At 36.1% G+C, this 16,878-nt stretch overlaps 1 protein-coding gene across 1 annotated transcript in view; it reads right to left on the reverse strand.

Moving 5' to 3' along the window:
- Positions 1-16,878, reverse strand: part of Pgm2a (phosphoglucomutase 2) — a 156,614-nt gene that overhangs the window by 38,112 nt on the left and 101,624 nt on the right. The gene's annotated exons all lie outside the window — the stretch shown is intronic.

The raw sequence follows: 16,878 nt of genomic DNA on the forward strand, positions 1-16,878 counted from the left end.
TCCAATCTCTTCTTTAGTTACAGCTATCACAGTGTTTCAAGTTATCCCTCTTGCAGAATATCAAAGCTCACTTTTTGCATAAAATGTCAAGGAACTTACATTACACATAACTTGTGAACATAATTTCAAGTAATTTTGTTTTAGGAAAGTAGCTTCAACTCAAAACAAATGATTTTTACATGTAATATATATTGCATAAGATATGTTTCTTTTGTTACTTTACTTTTTGCAGTAAATAAAGAAGTTGTCTGCAAGATACAATTTAAAGTAAGATATATTTCAGCTAACATGCCATAAATTACGTCGAGAATTAACACTGAGTGTTTGTTGCTAAAACAACTGCTGCTCTCTCTTCTCATGATTAAGAATTAAGGAAAGAGAGAAAACCTGAAAATTATTTGAAGCAGTTTCTGATACCCATGATGAAATGCTAATTCAGAATTTCCTACAAAATAAACGACAGGTTTTTTTTAAAAAAAAATTTTTACAGCTTCTGGAGAAAATAAGAATAATGATAGAGCTGAAAGTGATGAATCTGAAATTGAAAATGATTATCGATGAATCCTTTTAAATATCTTTATATGCTACAGTCCACCCAAGTTGAAAAATTGCTGTGATACTTTTGCACATGGGCAGGAAAATTAAAAATAAAAGAACTGAATATTTTTAAAATGGTTAGGTTAGGTCAGTTCCATGCTCTGGCATATATTTTTTTTTAAAGCCTGACATGATCTTCTTAAGATACAAAAACCAATTGGTTTTAAAATAATAATCATCACAAAAAATCAGTGATGAAACACTGATGATAAATTTAAGAGGCATGTTATGTTAGAAACAAAATACTGACTATAGAACAAAGTATGATTATACTAAAACAATTGATGACTTTATTAAATAGCTTAAAATACAAAAAAGGGGGAAAAACTCACAGCGTAAAAATACATACATGATAGATTAAACTGAAAGTTATATATTTTATCAGAAATATTCATCATTCTTGAAAATTTAAGACTATTACAAAAGGATTTTATCAAGTTACAAAAATAAAATAGAATCATGAAAGAATAATGATAAGCTAAAATATTAAAAGCTAAAAGCAAATGAAAAATATATAAGGATTTGAACTCAACTAAAATGTAGTAGGAAAACTATGAACACAAGATAAAAAGAACTTTTCCTCCAAGATAAATTAAGAGGAAAATGATTACTGTCTAAGAGACTTTGAAAATGGTCAATAAAGTAATAACCATTTTTATACCAGGAGCAGAATTTTAGAACAGTCCTTTTATTGTTATTCAACAATTTACATATTTTCATCGAAATTTGCTTGATTCATTTAAAATTTCAATGATATATACGAATAAAAGCAGATAGTTATCTGGGTCATTTACTGATCAACATTTTAAAATTTTACATAGTGAATTAATTGTTCAGATAACAGGGATTTAAATCATTTTACTGTATTTCAATATGAAACAAAAACTGCAATAAACCATAGAAAAAAAAAGTTCCTTAGGCATTGATATAAGGGTTAACAAAGCATCAGCATATAATTGTTCAGCTCTATGAAAACAAGATTGATTACTGAACACAATAAAAAAGGTCCACTAAATTAAATTAAAAGGAAAAGGTCTGAAGTTAGCATCAAGAACGTTTGTAATGTAACTTCTACACAAGTATTACAAAAACACTTAGGGAATTTTTAGACTTTCTCTAATGAAGTTCCTAATATAATGGCCTGAAAAGAGATAGCACTGAGTACTTTTTACAGTGGCTACAATGTATTAATTTGCTTATGATGCAAACATCTGCTTGTTGATTTGCAGTAAATTACGTAGAGGATTTAAAGCTTCAAAATTTAACTAAAATACTTTTCTGAATACTGAAACACATTTATAACATTAAAATTTTTATATAAATTGTTCATAAACAACTTCGAAATTAAATGCAAATAAAACTATTTATTACTTTTACACAAACACATTACCTGAATATTTTTTTATCACATTTCAATAACAACCTAATTAATGTTCCAAAATTTCTAAAAGAAATTTTTAAAAACCAATACTTTTATCGCTGAAATCACCCTCAGTCTGGATGCCAAGTTTTTAATCATTTTCAACACAAAAATTTAAAATAATTTAACTATACTGCTAACATATGATAGAAGACAAACCCAAGAACTTACATAATAAAAATTTTTAATTTACTATTTTATGACTGGTATTAATAATCTTTTTAAAGAGAAATAAATCTCTAGGCCATTGTGTTGTTTTCTTTGAGACTTTTGTTTACCTGTGGTTGGTTGAGATGGATTTAATTATTTAAATCAGGCCAAGCACACAAGGTTATTGCCTATGCTCTATTCAAATTTTGACCAACAAAGCCCCAGATCTTTTACCGTTTTCTCTGATAAGTCCAAATAGATTTCTTTGCATTCTTGAGCAAATGTTGGCATTTTGTTTAATGAGATCTGATATGATACTTTCGGGTGTCTTTTGAGGGGAGGGAACTTAGAACAATGAGGAACATTCATTTCAGACACAATATTTAGCATATTCAACTAATAAGGCTACAGGAATAAATTTTCCCCCATCGACAGGATAACAGAGTGATTCAAAAGTCCCGCAAATCAAACTTCCAAAAATTGTAGACACTATAAAATGGATAACAGCAACTCATTCCAATGGATAACACCTATATACAAGTAATATATCACTTAAAATTTCAGTTACAGTATGTGCTGTTAGTTTGAAAAACTTTTTTTTTTTTTATTTTCATTTCTTTTTTCATCCTTTTTCTTTTTGATGAAAGATAGGGATGCGTTTTTCTCTAGCAGAATCAAATTTTATGATTGACCTTCACTTCACAAAACATTCTCACAGGAAAGTTGTTGAAGTATTTAATAATACTTCCAGGAAAGACCTGGCTATTTATTGCTTATTCACAGATGGCTGTTTTATAACAATCTTTAAAGCACTCATCAGATAAAATCGTCCTATACTCTGTCCTCACTGGCAGCAAAAGTCCATATGAACATGCATTCTCTACTGGCAAAAATCGCCATTAACTAAAACTAACTAAAATTAAATCAGGAACAATTGATTCACTATACCAATCATAGAGGTGCCCATGAAAATGGCTAAGTCTAATACCAACTAGCAGTGACAAGATCTTAACAATGCCGCTGGACCTTCCCAAATTTTATGAACCTAACAAGACAATGTTTTTCCACTTAGTAACCTGATTTTGATACACTGATAAAGTTCAGCATCAGAAATGAAGTGGTTACCTGTCTCTTTTGAGTAAATAAAATGGATGAAATTAAGAATATCATAATTACCAACAGAGCTTGAAAATGACATCACAATCAAATTTATGTGTTGTAAAGCAATGCAACAGCGACTGAAATTTCAAGTGAAATACACTGAAAAGAGACTGAATCAGGGATACCTTCTAGTAACATCACCTTTCGCCTTGAAGATGGCTGTGATTTGTCTTTGCATGGACTCGAAAAGACACTAGATGGCATGGTAAGCCATATGTATCTATGACTCCTGGACAATCTCCCACGATACACAAAGATTAGATAGAAGATAGAGCTTTGAACATGTCTTTAAGTTGCAACACAGTTGTGCTCTATTGGATTCAGGTAAGGATTCCAGAAAAGAATGTGCAAATCAGTGGAATATTCATCCAACCATTCTGATACAATTTGGGAGTAATGGTATGGTGTATTGTCTTGTTGAAAGATAATCTCTCTAGTGGGTTGTTGAAAACAAGCATATGGGAGCACATCGTCGTCAAAGAAATCCCAGTAATATTCATCTGTGAGAGATGATGTCACACATACCAGGAGTTCCATTTCAGTCCATGTGAACACTCCCCAGAAAAGAATATTACCTCCACCAAAATGAAGAATTCCCTGCTGGCAGGAAGGATCCATCACTACATGTGGTTTATGCTGTGCACGTGGTGTGTGGTGGTGTATTTAATTATGGCAAGGCACACTAGGGCTATCTGCCTAAGGGGAGGGATGCCTTCGTGGAGGACTTTCTAAGCTGTGCACATACTCTGCCAGCGGCATGTAACTAAGTGAATCTCAACGGTCCATTGGTGATGTTCCCATGACCATGCTAATCATAGCATTATGTTTTGTGTAGTCAGCACAGGGATTCTTGCAGGATGATGATTCCTGTACCCCATTGAGAGGATACAGTTTTGTATGGTGTGACAGATTACACATTGTCGCATACCAGCATTAAGTTCATGGATGATCCATCGCACAGCCCATTAATCCGCTGCTACAATGTGGGCTAGCCACAGACGATTTCGGCCATCCACACTGTTGTCTGTGACAGTTGGCCTGATATGAATTGTTTTAGAGGAATTGACGTACTCTTGACAAAGTAGTACATGAAAATCAGAATGACTGACTACTTCCAAATTGGAATGCCCCCATTTGTTGATGATCAAATGCACTTTGATCCGTACTTTTATCCATTTTGCTTTTGACTATTTCTCATACCGTGAGCAGCACTCATCTTGTCAAACTTCTGCTTACCTCATCCGTAAGTCACTTCCAGGCTTATGCACAGCTTAAAATTTGCATAACACCAGCTATCACTAATTCAATTGCTCTTCAGTATATTATCTGTAATAGCATAGGAGTGTCACTGATTGAAGCAATTTGCCAATAACATCCATTCTGGATATGCACAATTTTTGAACACTTGATGTGCTTTTGGGTCATACAAAAACATTTGCTGGAATACGTCAAGCCATTCATTATTTCGGTGTCTCATCACTGATAACATTAGTCAGGGTGCACCACAGAGAATGACCAAATTACATCAGTGAAAAAGAGGAAGTTCTATCAAAATTTTGATGGAAAACACCCTGGGTGATGGATATAAGGGTCTTTCACCGCCTTCTCTTGCTGCCAACATCCTGAGAAGTTATCTAGCTCAACTGTATTCTAAGTGTCCCTATTCTGAAAAAAAATCCTACACACTTACAAATACTCATGCCTCTTCCAGAATCAAACCCAGACTCAGGGCTATGATAGACAATTCCCCTATCAATACAATGGCATACTAGACTTGTAAACTGTCCTTTGAAAAGCAGCTCACTGTCATGAAGATAAATAACTAGTAATTATCATAAAGGAATAAAATGTTAAAAAAACTACTGCATGCGTATGGGTTTGTTATAGGTTGAATGCATGCAGGTCCAATGATAGGTTAATAAAGTTTTATATCAAAAGAAACACTTTATGACCTGTAGCTCTTGTGTCGTGATGGATCTTCATCTTCCTCTCCCAGGATCAAACCCAGACTCAGGGCTACGCCACCAATTTCCCTACCAATACAATGGCATATTAGAATAGTAACCTGTCCTTTAAAAAGCAGTTCACTGTCACGAAGAATAAATAAATAGTAATTATCATAAAGGAATAAAATATTTAAAAAATTGTTGCATGTGTACGGGTTTGTTATAGATTGAATGCATGCAGGTCCAATGATAAGTTGATAAAGTTTATTATATACATATAAAAAAAACACTATGACCTGCAGCTCTTGTGTCGTATCAGATCTTCATCTTCTGCCATACCATTAAAATTGTGCATCACTTCAAACCATGCCTGGAGATCTTGGATGTACTCCTTAGGAGATAAAGCTGCATTCGAAGGATGACCAAACAAGAGATCACAATGCAAATGAAGCTCATGACCGAAGAGCATTTGCAATGGGGAGCCCGTAGTCTCGTGGACAGCACTGCAATAGACCAGTAAAGGGTAGCTTCTTGTCCTAGTCTTTTTGGTCTCTGGAAACCACCAGTCAGATGTTATTAAGGATGGTTCGATTAAACCTCTCAACCATATAGTCTGACTGGGGATGTAAAGGTGTCGTTTTTGTCAATTCAGCGCAACTTGCAGAGTTCTTTATTTAGAGCTGAGATAAAATTTCTTCCTTGATCAGAATGTAACTTAAGAGACACTCTGAACCTGGAAATCCACTGCCGTATCATTACCTCTGCTACTGTGACGGCCTCTTGATAAGGAATAGGCTACACTCCAAGCCAGTTGGTGAAGTAATCAATCATAACCAAGATTCATTTGTTGCCATTAGCAGTTCAAGGCAGAGGTTCCAGCAAGTGAAATGCGATGCGTTGAAAAGGCACTCCTAGATGGAGACATTGCAGCTTTCCTTGGTTCAATTTCTTTGGTGCTTTCATATCCACATTACATGATTGGCACTACTTTTGTATGTTAGTCCTTGCATTATTCCAGTAGAACTCTATACAAAGTCTTCCTTATTCCGAAGTGGCCTCCTGTAGTGCTGCTGTGAAATGAAGGATGTCCAGAATCCGGGATCTAGGAAGTATCAGCTGACATTGGAATGCTTTTTCATCATCCGATTCGAACATCTGGTACAAGATGCCATCTCGAATCTGCAGTGAGTCCCAGAGAGATCAGTATTCTTTTCTTGTAGGGCTAAAGATAGAGATGTCCTGCCAGGTGGGTTTCCTGTTTGAATACCCCATTAATTCAAGTAAGCGTTTAATGTCGCTGCCTTTCAACTGGTCTTCCATGCCTCTTCATCACTCCATGGTGCTGGGTGAGGCGATGTTGAATTTGTTACTTTACGTATGACCAGATAAACCAGCTCGTATTTTACTTCGACCCTGGAATAATATTAGCTGCCTTCTGGGCAGGATCTTCTAGACAGGACATCAGTGTTTCCATGTGATGATCCCTTCCAATGACGGATAGTTTTTGTCATATTCTCTATCCACCTTACTATTTAAGCTTTGGAATTTTTCAAATTTAAGACCCAGGTCAATGAAGCATAATCTGGGCGGAGCAGGAATTTTTGCAATAGAGATATTGATGCAAATGTTCTACAGCTCTACCTATGTAGAGCAACTTACTCCTGGTGACACAGTAATTCCCCTCTGGTTTAGATAAACACTTGCTCCAATATGCAACCACACATTCTTGACCATTTGTTTCTTCAGACAAAACAGCACTACACTCTCATTGTTTGCATCCATGTCAAGAATGAATGGTTCATTGAGACGAGGATACATCAGGATTGGAGACGTTAGAGACTGTTCCTTCAGGTTGTTAAATGCACATTCAGATTCTTTTATCCATAAAAACTTTTGCTTGCTCACTGTCAGCTTATGAAGGAGGTCTTGTGATAGGAGAAAAGTCCTTCACAAATCTCCTATAGTCAGTACAAAGCCATAGGAAACTTCCCCGCTGATGGGCATTTTTGGAGCACTTCCAGTCTTCAACTACTGACACTCACCCTGGATCCATATATACACCTTTGGCTCAGATGCCATGTCCAAGGTTAAGTCACTTCCTATCTGAATAGTTTACATTTGGTGGGACTTTAGATTGGCTTCCTTCAGTTTCTGAAGCAACTCTCTTAAGATTATTTAAATGCTCTTTTAAGATTTATGATGATGATGTCATTGAGGTATATCTGCAAAGCTTCATATTAAAGATCTCTCATCACGGTCTTTAAGAGGTTTTTGACTGTTGCCGGTGCATTACGGAATGCAAAAGGCATCACCTTGAACTGCCAGAGCCTTTATCTGGTAGTTTAAACACTGTCTCTTCTCAGTCACCAAGGTGTATATCTACCTCCCAATATCATCTCTTTAAATCAAGTATCAAAACCACTTGCTTCCAGAAAGAGCGCCCAGAATATTATTAATTCTAGGAATATGGTAGCTGTAATTCTTTGTGAACTTGTTCAATGGTAACAGTCAATGCAAAATCTAGTTCTTTCTGACAAGGACTTGCTGAAGGCTCAATAATGTCACTTTCTTGCATACCCTTTAGAAGTTTTCCTACCTCTTTCTGTTTAGCAATTGGTAGAGATCTCGAATGTTGCTTGATTGTTGGATGATCCTCAGTATCCATTCTTTGCTGGTTCAACCTCTGTCAGAAGATGAGCAGAAGAAAATATCGTAAAATTCTTGAAAGACATGTTTAGCTTCTGCAATAACTCTAATGTTAGGATCTCCAAAGACATGGATTCTGGAGGGTCACTGTTTAGTTCAACTTAGGTCACTGGAGTACATACTGCAACCACTTCATCTTTCTAATAACTGGTCCTCAGTAGGCTGACGTGAGCTGAGGCTACAAGTACTCTTCATAGGACATTACAGTTGTTGGGGTATTCCATTACACCGTAATGGAAATTTCTCTTTTCAGCCATGGGTCCAGGAAGTAAAAATTTTGTTCTGGCTGGTAATCTGATCAGGGTTGCCACTCAAACAGGAGAATGAAATTCCCTGACTTTTCCAGGTTTTCCAGGTGTGTTTCAAGAAAATTCCAGTCTATCCGCGTAATGTACGTTGGCTGTGCTAAGAGGTAAATTAATTATGGTATTACTTGTATTGTGTAGCAAATTCACTTAATTATTCAATAAATCCCAGAGGACATTTATTCTTAATTATTCTTGGTATACTTTGTTTGATAATTTTGTTTAGTTTTCCACTTAAGAAACTTAATAAAATTTAAGATATATATATTGGATAACAAATGTATGTTTTATTTAATTATTACTCATGATCATCACCAGTTTAACACGAGGTTAATCCGGTCCTTATAAATCACAACGCAATGCTAAATAGTTAAGTTAGATTTTAGGTAAATTTAATTTGCGTGAGGTATGTTCTTAAAAGGCACCTTAACACTTGAAAGCACAAATATAATTATAATAGTTGTTGTTTTCTCCACTGAAGATTGAGATTAGAATCTTCCCAATCTGGAATAAAATAAGGCTTTTTTTTTTTTTTTTGCAGACATTCTGCAGCTAAACGAAAGAAAGAAATCTATTTTAATAAATTGAGGTATTTTATATTTATTTCGCAGCATACATAAGGAAAAAATATGTGCATTAAATTTCGTGATGGTATGTCATCATACTGCTATAATTAATTTCAGGATTATGCCAGAGAAAATTTCCTGAAATTTGGAAATATTATTTACTAATAATAAATAAATTTAGAGGGAAGAAGCAACATTAAATTATATGAATAACATAAAAATAATTACTTAAAAATTGAATTAGAATAATCAATAATCAACGATATTTTAAGGAATATAGTTATATTACATGGCTAGCCTAGATGACTGATTACTATTTTTTTATTTTACTGCAAAGTGGCAAGGTATTTATTAAAAAGAAAAAAAAAAAGGTTTAAAAAGATTTTGCGGTAAAATTCTAGTATACGGTAAGGCTTTGGCACGATTTTGAAAATTGTCGCCAAAACCAAAATGACCCGTTTACTGCACATCAAGATGTCGCCAAATCCCATTATTATCTAACCAAAGAACGTCTATGTAAAGAAGAAAAGGTTCCATACAAGTAAAATGCTATTACGCCGCTAGAATGCGGAGGGAAAATTTGCCAAGGGATTTGGCGACGGAACCTGGTGGCCAGAATTTCCCTCTCCGCGATGTGTACAGGAAATTGAGAAACACGTGTTAAGAAGAAACGCTTTTTGACAAAAAGAAAACTACGAAAATCCGTTTTTAAATTATTGCGAAAAAATCCAAGAAGAAACGTTTTATCAAAGGACGTTTCTTCTTGGATTTTTCGCAATAATTTTAAAAACGGATTTTCGTAGTTTTTTTTCCCCTGAAAATAACTAATCCATGAATTAATTTACTTGCGCCAAAAAATATTTTCTTTTCCTTTTTTAACCACTTGCGCTAAGACTAAACTTCACGGTGCGGTGCCGTGCGCTACAATATAACAAGCCATAAAGTGTCTCATTTACGCCGCTCCGCATCTGCGAGTGCAATCCAGAGCTGTAACTCGAGAAATGAACAATCTCGTTGTTAGGCGTCGTGTGCACCACGTTATTTTCATTTTTGCGATAAATGCTTATCGACGTGGTGTTCACGTCGCTCGCGGTTTGAGACAAAAGCATCTTGATGTGTGTGGCACGTCTTTTTAAGCGCAAGTGGTTAAAGAAATTTTAAACGATATTCATTTTATGAACTCTTGATAACGTGACCTTCGAACTTCGACACCGGTTTCGAGCTTTGGCGACAGATATATCAGACATGCACAGCTGTTTTCCCTCTATGATGGAACAGAGCCACAGCCACGTCTGTTGCAGAGAGTTTTTCCTTCTTTACAATACATATTCTTTGATTCTAACCTCCATGGTACCGTATACTAGGATTAAACCCATTTTGTTTTATATGAGAACAGGTACTTTCTTTAGTTCATGCATTGCACATGCGATTCTCGAGAATATTGGAAACCAAAAGTTGCGGGAAAGTTGCTTTGCCTTTCTAAAAGACAATCAAATTGGAGCTGCGACAATTGGCGCTATGCCAGCTACCCGAATGACACTCACGTGATACATAATTCGCCAAAAAAGTTACCTCTTCCGACGTCGGCGCAAAAATCGCTTTTTTTGGCGGGATCGTTGTATGAACTTCCCTGACTTTTCCCTGAATATTTTGGTCAATTTTCGAATTCCCTGACTTTTCCCGGTTCTCCAGGTTTTCCAGGTAGCGTGGCAACCCTGTCTGATATCGTCTTGAGCTATGATTTGGTGGGCAGACTCGACTGCTTCATCATTCCTTCCAAATAGGGCTATGCCCTCAGAGGCAGAATGCAAATTGTTATTTTTAAAGTCCAAGGAAAAATTTTTATTTCCGTAGAAAGTCTAATCCAAGTATCCAAGGGTCTGTAATACTTGCTACATATGCCACGTGATGTTAATGTTTAACCTTCCACTGATGTTGATTTTATCCCTGGACGCAGTCTGAAGAGTAACACATGGTGGCATCCAGATAAGTTTACCTACCAACTGTTGAGACAGATCTTTTCGGATGATATTAACATTGGTTCCTGCCAAAATAGTCATAATGCAATGAACTCCATTGATATGTCCCTAGATGAAAAGTCTATTCCTGCTGCAATTCACTGCAGAAATCTGAAGCACATTAAAATGGATTCTTTTGAACTCCGCTCCAAGAGATGGCCACTAATTTGTTTCTTGCAACCTTGCTGGAGCGTGGTCTTATTTTCCATGCCCTGGGTTGTTCTGCAGTTCTTTCATACATAGCCTTCACTGCCACAGTTCCAGCACTTTATTGGTAGGTTTGTTGCCTCTCCTATTCCCTCTCAAGGCATTGACTTGCCTGGTTAAATCATCTATGCAAGCAATCAGTCGATCCACTGGCTCCTGGACTTGCGCAGCTTTGATTGGGTCTCCACAAATTGCTTGCTGGGCTGTCTCGAATTTCATGGCCTACACTAGAGTGCTTTTTAAATGCTTGACATGCATCATTCGGAGAGCTTTCTGTATTTCAGGGTTCTGGATGCTGTCGATGAATTGCTGAAGGGACAGGATTTCTCTTGTTTCTCGGGCACTCCGGAAAGGCAAGATAAGAGAGCCTTTCAAAATCCATGGCAAGTTCCTGAAGGGTTTCCATGGGCATCTGTTGATGAGATTTTAATTCAATCCTTCAATAATCTTTTAAGCAGAAGTTCCAAAGCAAAGGTTTTTGGAAAGAAACTGAAAGATATCAGCTGTGTCTGTTATCAGAGAAACGATGAGATGACAGACCTTAGCTGTAGAATCCCATCCATTCATATCCACTACTACAGAAAGCTGTGTCTTATACACTTGCCAGGAGGTCTTACCATCATATGTGGATCCATCTTTTCTTGGAATGCAGCGAAGGCAGTCACCAACTGTCCTAGTTGCTCATTCGTAACTTTTGTCGCAGGCATTCAACTCCACTCCTGACAGCAAAACGTACTGCATGTGTACAGGTTCGTTATAGATTGAATGCACACAGGTCCAATGATAGGTTGATAATGTTTATTTTATCAAAACAAACACTTAGAGTTCTGGATCTTTCAGAAAAATACTCCAATAAATCTTCATCGCATCAGAGTGAAATCAGTAGTAACACTTCAAATTAGTACGAACGTTAAGTACAACGCAATGCAAAGCATAATTAAAGAGCGAAGCTAAACCTGAAATAATACTCAGAACTCACGCTGAGCTAACAGCTAACAACAGCAACTGAAAGCAGATACTCTCTCTCATCTTGTATAATTTTCACCCGACAGCAGAGATATTTCTAGTACTTTCTTATTGAAAGGCAATATGAGGGCCGAATTATGGTTACAGCTAATTATAATGATCAATTGCACTACCTATTACGGTGACATAGGGACCGGACTAAAATGTCGTGAAATGGTCGCCAAGTTGGATACTTTTGGCGATTTCTCGCACAATTCGGGGACATGATTAGTTGCCAAAACCGTTGCTAGTTTGCTGATATCTCAGCAAATTATGGAGAACCCTATTACTCAATGTTAAATAAGCTTCCCCATGTATTCTTACTTTCTAGGTTTTCATGTTGTATTACATGAGAATTACAACAATTTCACACATAACTGCACTAAAATCTGTGTACAAAATTCCTAACAATACATCCCCTACTATCTATCAACTTCATTTTGAGACTGTAACCAAGTGTTCCGATTTACAAGTAAATGATTTAGAAATGAACACCACTTCAAAAGTTTTGTCACTGAAAGTTTTTTTCTCTATAATCTCAGACTTTTGCAGCAACACCTGAAAAAAATCCTGCAGTTTTCATATCAAAGGATTTTTAAGCCTTTCAGTATCAATTTATCTTTTTTAACAATTTTTTTTCAGTACCAATTTATCTTACTGGACTATAATTTTTTTCTCTCATACAGCATGTTCCAATTTTATGTAGCAGTTTAATGGAATAATTTTTTTTAAGGGTAAATCAGTGGACAAATGTATTTTAAGAATTTCTTTTAACGAGATTTAAATGCATCCCAACAAAACTAATAATATGACAGTTTTCATTTGTCTCTTAATGTCTAAAAATTTTGTACATAATAAAATTTCTCAGTGTGTAATAAAAATTATCACCTATAATTTGAAAGTTTAAGATATTTGTTAAAAAGAAATACTAATTACCACTGGCTCAAATAGCACCTATAAAAAGAAAGGGATGAAAATGAAATCCCCAGAAACACTTAACACGAGGAAACTAAAAAGTAAATCTAATACCAGCAATGCATGAACAGTCATAAATAAGAACACTTTATCTCGCCATATTTTTACTTTAATTGAGGCTAATTTTCACATATTACCCAACATTTTATAGTTCAGTTAATCAATTGGCAACCAATGCAACTTTTTAGCCTACAGTGCATGCACGATTTTGTGTCAGCAAAATGATATATGCATTTACAACTACCAATATAAAACATCTTAATGTAGATATAAATTAATACTGTCTAATTAGAATTCTTTAAATGCTTGCTGGGGCATATACAGGAGTGGGAGATTTTGAATTGTGTAGTACACAGCCATTGTTACATATACAAACAGTGTGATACCAAGAATATGTAGCATATAAAATGCCATTTCAGTTGCTACAGAGTAGCAGTGCACTATCGAGGTGTAAGCATATTACAAAAACAACAACAGTTGTGAAGCTGCATAGCACTGTTTTCAGTGTTGTGATACGGTTCCGCTGGCCCACGCTGTTAAGAAATGGGCAAAAAGGTTTGAAGCAATGGGGTCAACAATGAACCTGAAACATGTACAACTGCATTTACTGGAACACACTCCAGAGACTAATCCAACCAGTAAATACAGTGATCGAGCAAAGTTTGCAGCATTCTGCACAACATACTCATTAGCATAGTTTCAGCAAGATGCAGCTGTAGCCAACACAGTGAAGATATCAGTCTTCACTTTACAAGACTTGATTTGCTGGCACATCATGTCAAGAAATGGTGATATGAACTAGCATGCATGATTGCCCGATCTGAATACAAGTGATTTCTTTTTATGTGGCCATGATAGGATTGTATGTTTGCTACTTATCCTCATATACTGGATGAACTCAAAGCTATAATATGTGAAGAGACTTGTCCCATTACTGCAGAAAGGTATGACAGAAATCCATTTCTGAATGTAGGAATGTTACCTTAGAAAGGGACAACAATTTTAAAAAAGTGAGTTGTTTTTGTTTTTATATAGAATAGCTTACTTCTTATATCCAGAGTTACACAAGAATATATACAATATTACTGCACATCATGTCATCTTCAAAATTTTCCACTCTTACGCACCACCCTATATGATCCACTAGTAGTAAAAGAAATAAACTACAATCAAATAAATTTACAGTTTATTTTCCTGTACACAATTCATACTACAAATTTGCATAATTTAGAAAAATAGTGTTAAGGAAGAATGCCACCATAAACTGAAATAGTAAAAATACTAGAAAAGAATTTTTGGCCTGGTGAAAAATGTTATTAGACCAAGAAACAAAAGCTGAAAATTGCTATATTCATTGTCTTAACACATATTACAAGGAATAAATTTTAAAGTTCACTTTTTGAAACTGGTCATGGTGTGCTCCTACATGCATTTTATGCTTAATAGTATAAATGTCCCAATATTCCCTGGTTTTACATCCTCCTCCTCTTTGTTGTCTTTACGTACATACATGTTAACTAATCTTGTACAGCCCCAATACTTCTGAGGAAGTACAGGTACTGTCCTTCCCTCCCCAATGCCATTACAGTATCGCTGTCATTACAGCTGCTTCTCCTTTTATCAGTAATTTCATTGCAATCAAATAAGTGTCCATCACATTGTTTCTATACATATTACAATTAAAAACCACCTTAAGTGTCAGAAAATTATTTCAAACTTACTAGAAATCACTTGATTTGTATACTTAATACGCATATTATAAGATTAAAACTTAACTTAATGGCACAATAGCCCTTGATGAGGCATGGCCTGCAGTGCCCTGATATCTGTTTTCTTGAATGTGAGCCCTGGGGTGCATGAGCATAAACGCAGTACAAAAGATGAGCTTGTCACAGGCCCCCCCTAGTGCTTAGTTACCAAGTGAATTTGGTACTCAATTTATCAACCCACTCAAGAACAGAAAAGCTGAGTCAACATTGCCCAAACCGGGGATTGAGTGAGAGAGTGAGTGAGAGAGAGATTATGGCGCAAAACCAAAGATGATTATAGTGCGCCAAACACGAGATGGGGTGAGTACAATTGATGAAATTAAAATACAATAAATAAAAACAAGTAGACAAATGTATCAAATCCAGAGGATGAAGTCAGATAAAACCAAGTTTAAACCACACATTTAAAATTCAAGACATAATCTTCAAAACAAATTACATTAAGTTATAAAAGCCAGTCTCTTTTAAATAATAAAATAAATTACAATTGACCTCTCTTCCGATTAAACGGTCGAGAGGCAAGTCACAGCTATTAAAATATTTCTGGCGAAGCCTATTAAAACATGGACACTCAATTAAAATATGACGAACAGATAAACAAACATTACAGTTAAAACAAACAGGTTCATTTTCAGCTTTTAAAAGGTAGCTATGTGTCACTCTAGTGTGACCAATTCTGAGGCAAGTCAAAAGAACTTCCTCCTTACGATTTTTGGTTAATTACCAGTGCTCAATTCTAGGTTTTACATGTCTTAATTTATTTTGAAGCTGAACATCCCAAAGTTGCTGCCATTTTTTTCGGATCTTTTGTTTCACAACACAACAGATGTCTGCAAAAGGGATGAGACGACTGGACAGTTCAACAGCACATTTTGCTGTGATATCTGCCAGCTCATTCCCTTTTATTCCCACATGCCCGGGAACCCAGCAGTACAGGATTTCATATCCACGATTCATTAAGTTTATATGTATTTTGAGAATATCCACTATTACTGGATTTTGAGTATTTGGAAATGCTTCTATTGATTTAAGAGCACTATACAAATCTGTATAAATTATAAACTTTTTGTAGCAGAGCCTTGAGATGTATAAAAGACTATAATATATCGCAGTTAGTTCGGATGTTAAGACAGAGAAAGCATTGTGCAAGCGTCTGCCCTCTATGTGGTCTTTAATTACAAATGCCATCCCGACATGATCTTTTGACTTTGGACTTTTCATGCATTTGCTTTGGCTCTTTTAAAGGCTATGAGGTTTCGCAGAGTAGGATATCTACGAAAAATACCCCATGCTTTTTTCTGTTTTTTCAGTGCTTCATGACAGTCGCGATTCCACCACAGTTTCGAATATTTTAGTATTTTTCCTGATGTTCTAGGAATCGAAAGCATAGCTGCCTGAATAATAGTATTAGTAACAGCTTCCACAGCGTCATCGATATGCACATCTTCTACCATTTCCTCTGTGAGCTCTGCGGAGGAAGAGAAGAGCTCCCAGTCTGCCCTGTCCAGTATAAACCGAGGGAGTCTCGACATGGGGTTTGCTCCTCTTCGTGCAAGAGATACAAAAATGGGATAATGATCGCTGTTGTACAGGTCATTTCCGACTTTAAAAGTGCAAAATGGCAACAGAGACGGTGAACAGATGGCAAAGTTGAGAGCGTGGAAAGTCCTCGAAGGCTCATGGAAGTACGTATTCTGCCCATTATTTAGGAGACAAAGGCTATGATCTTCGATCATCTGCTCAATTTGTCTTCCTCGGCAATTTGTATCTTTACTACCCCAGAGCGAACTATGGCCATTAAAATCTCCTATTATGATGAAAGGCTCAGGCAGCTGCTCTAAAAGACCATTTAAATCTTGCTGATCAATATGCTCATTTGGAGGCAAATACAGAGAAACGACTGTAACAACAATATCAAAATTTGTTTGAGTAGCGACAACTTGGAGGGATGTCGTCAAAGAAAGCACATTTGAGGGATAATCCAGTGAGGTGAGGAGACCTACACCTCCACTGGCACGCTCACCTGCAAGGTTATCTTTCCTGACGAAGTAAA

This window comes from Stegodyphus dumicola, chromosome X1, assembly GCF_044657685.1.
Source record: "Stegodyphus dumicola isolate Sdum_Otavi_A_Nest chromosome X1, ASM4465768v1".
Classification (NCBI taxonomy): domain Eukaryota; kingdom Metazoa; phylum Arthropoda; class Arachnida; order Araneae; family Eresidae; genus Stegodyphus; species Stegodyphus dumicola.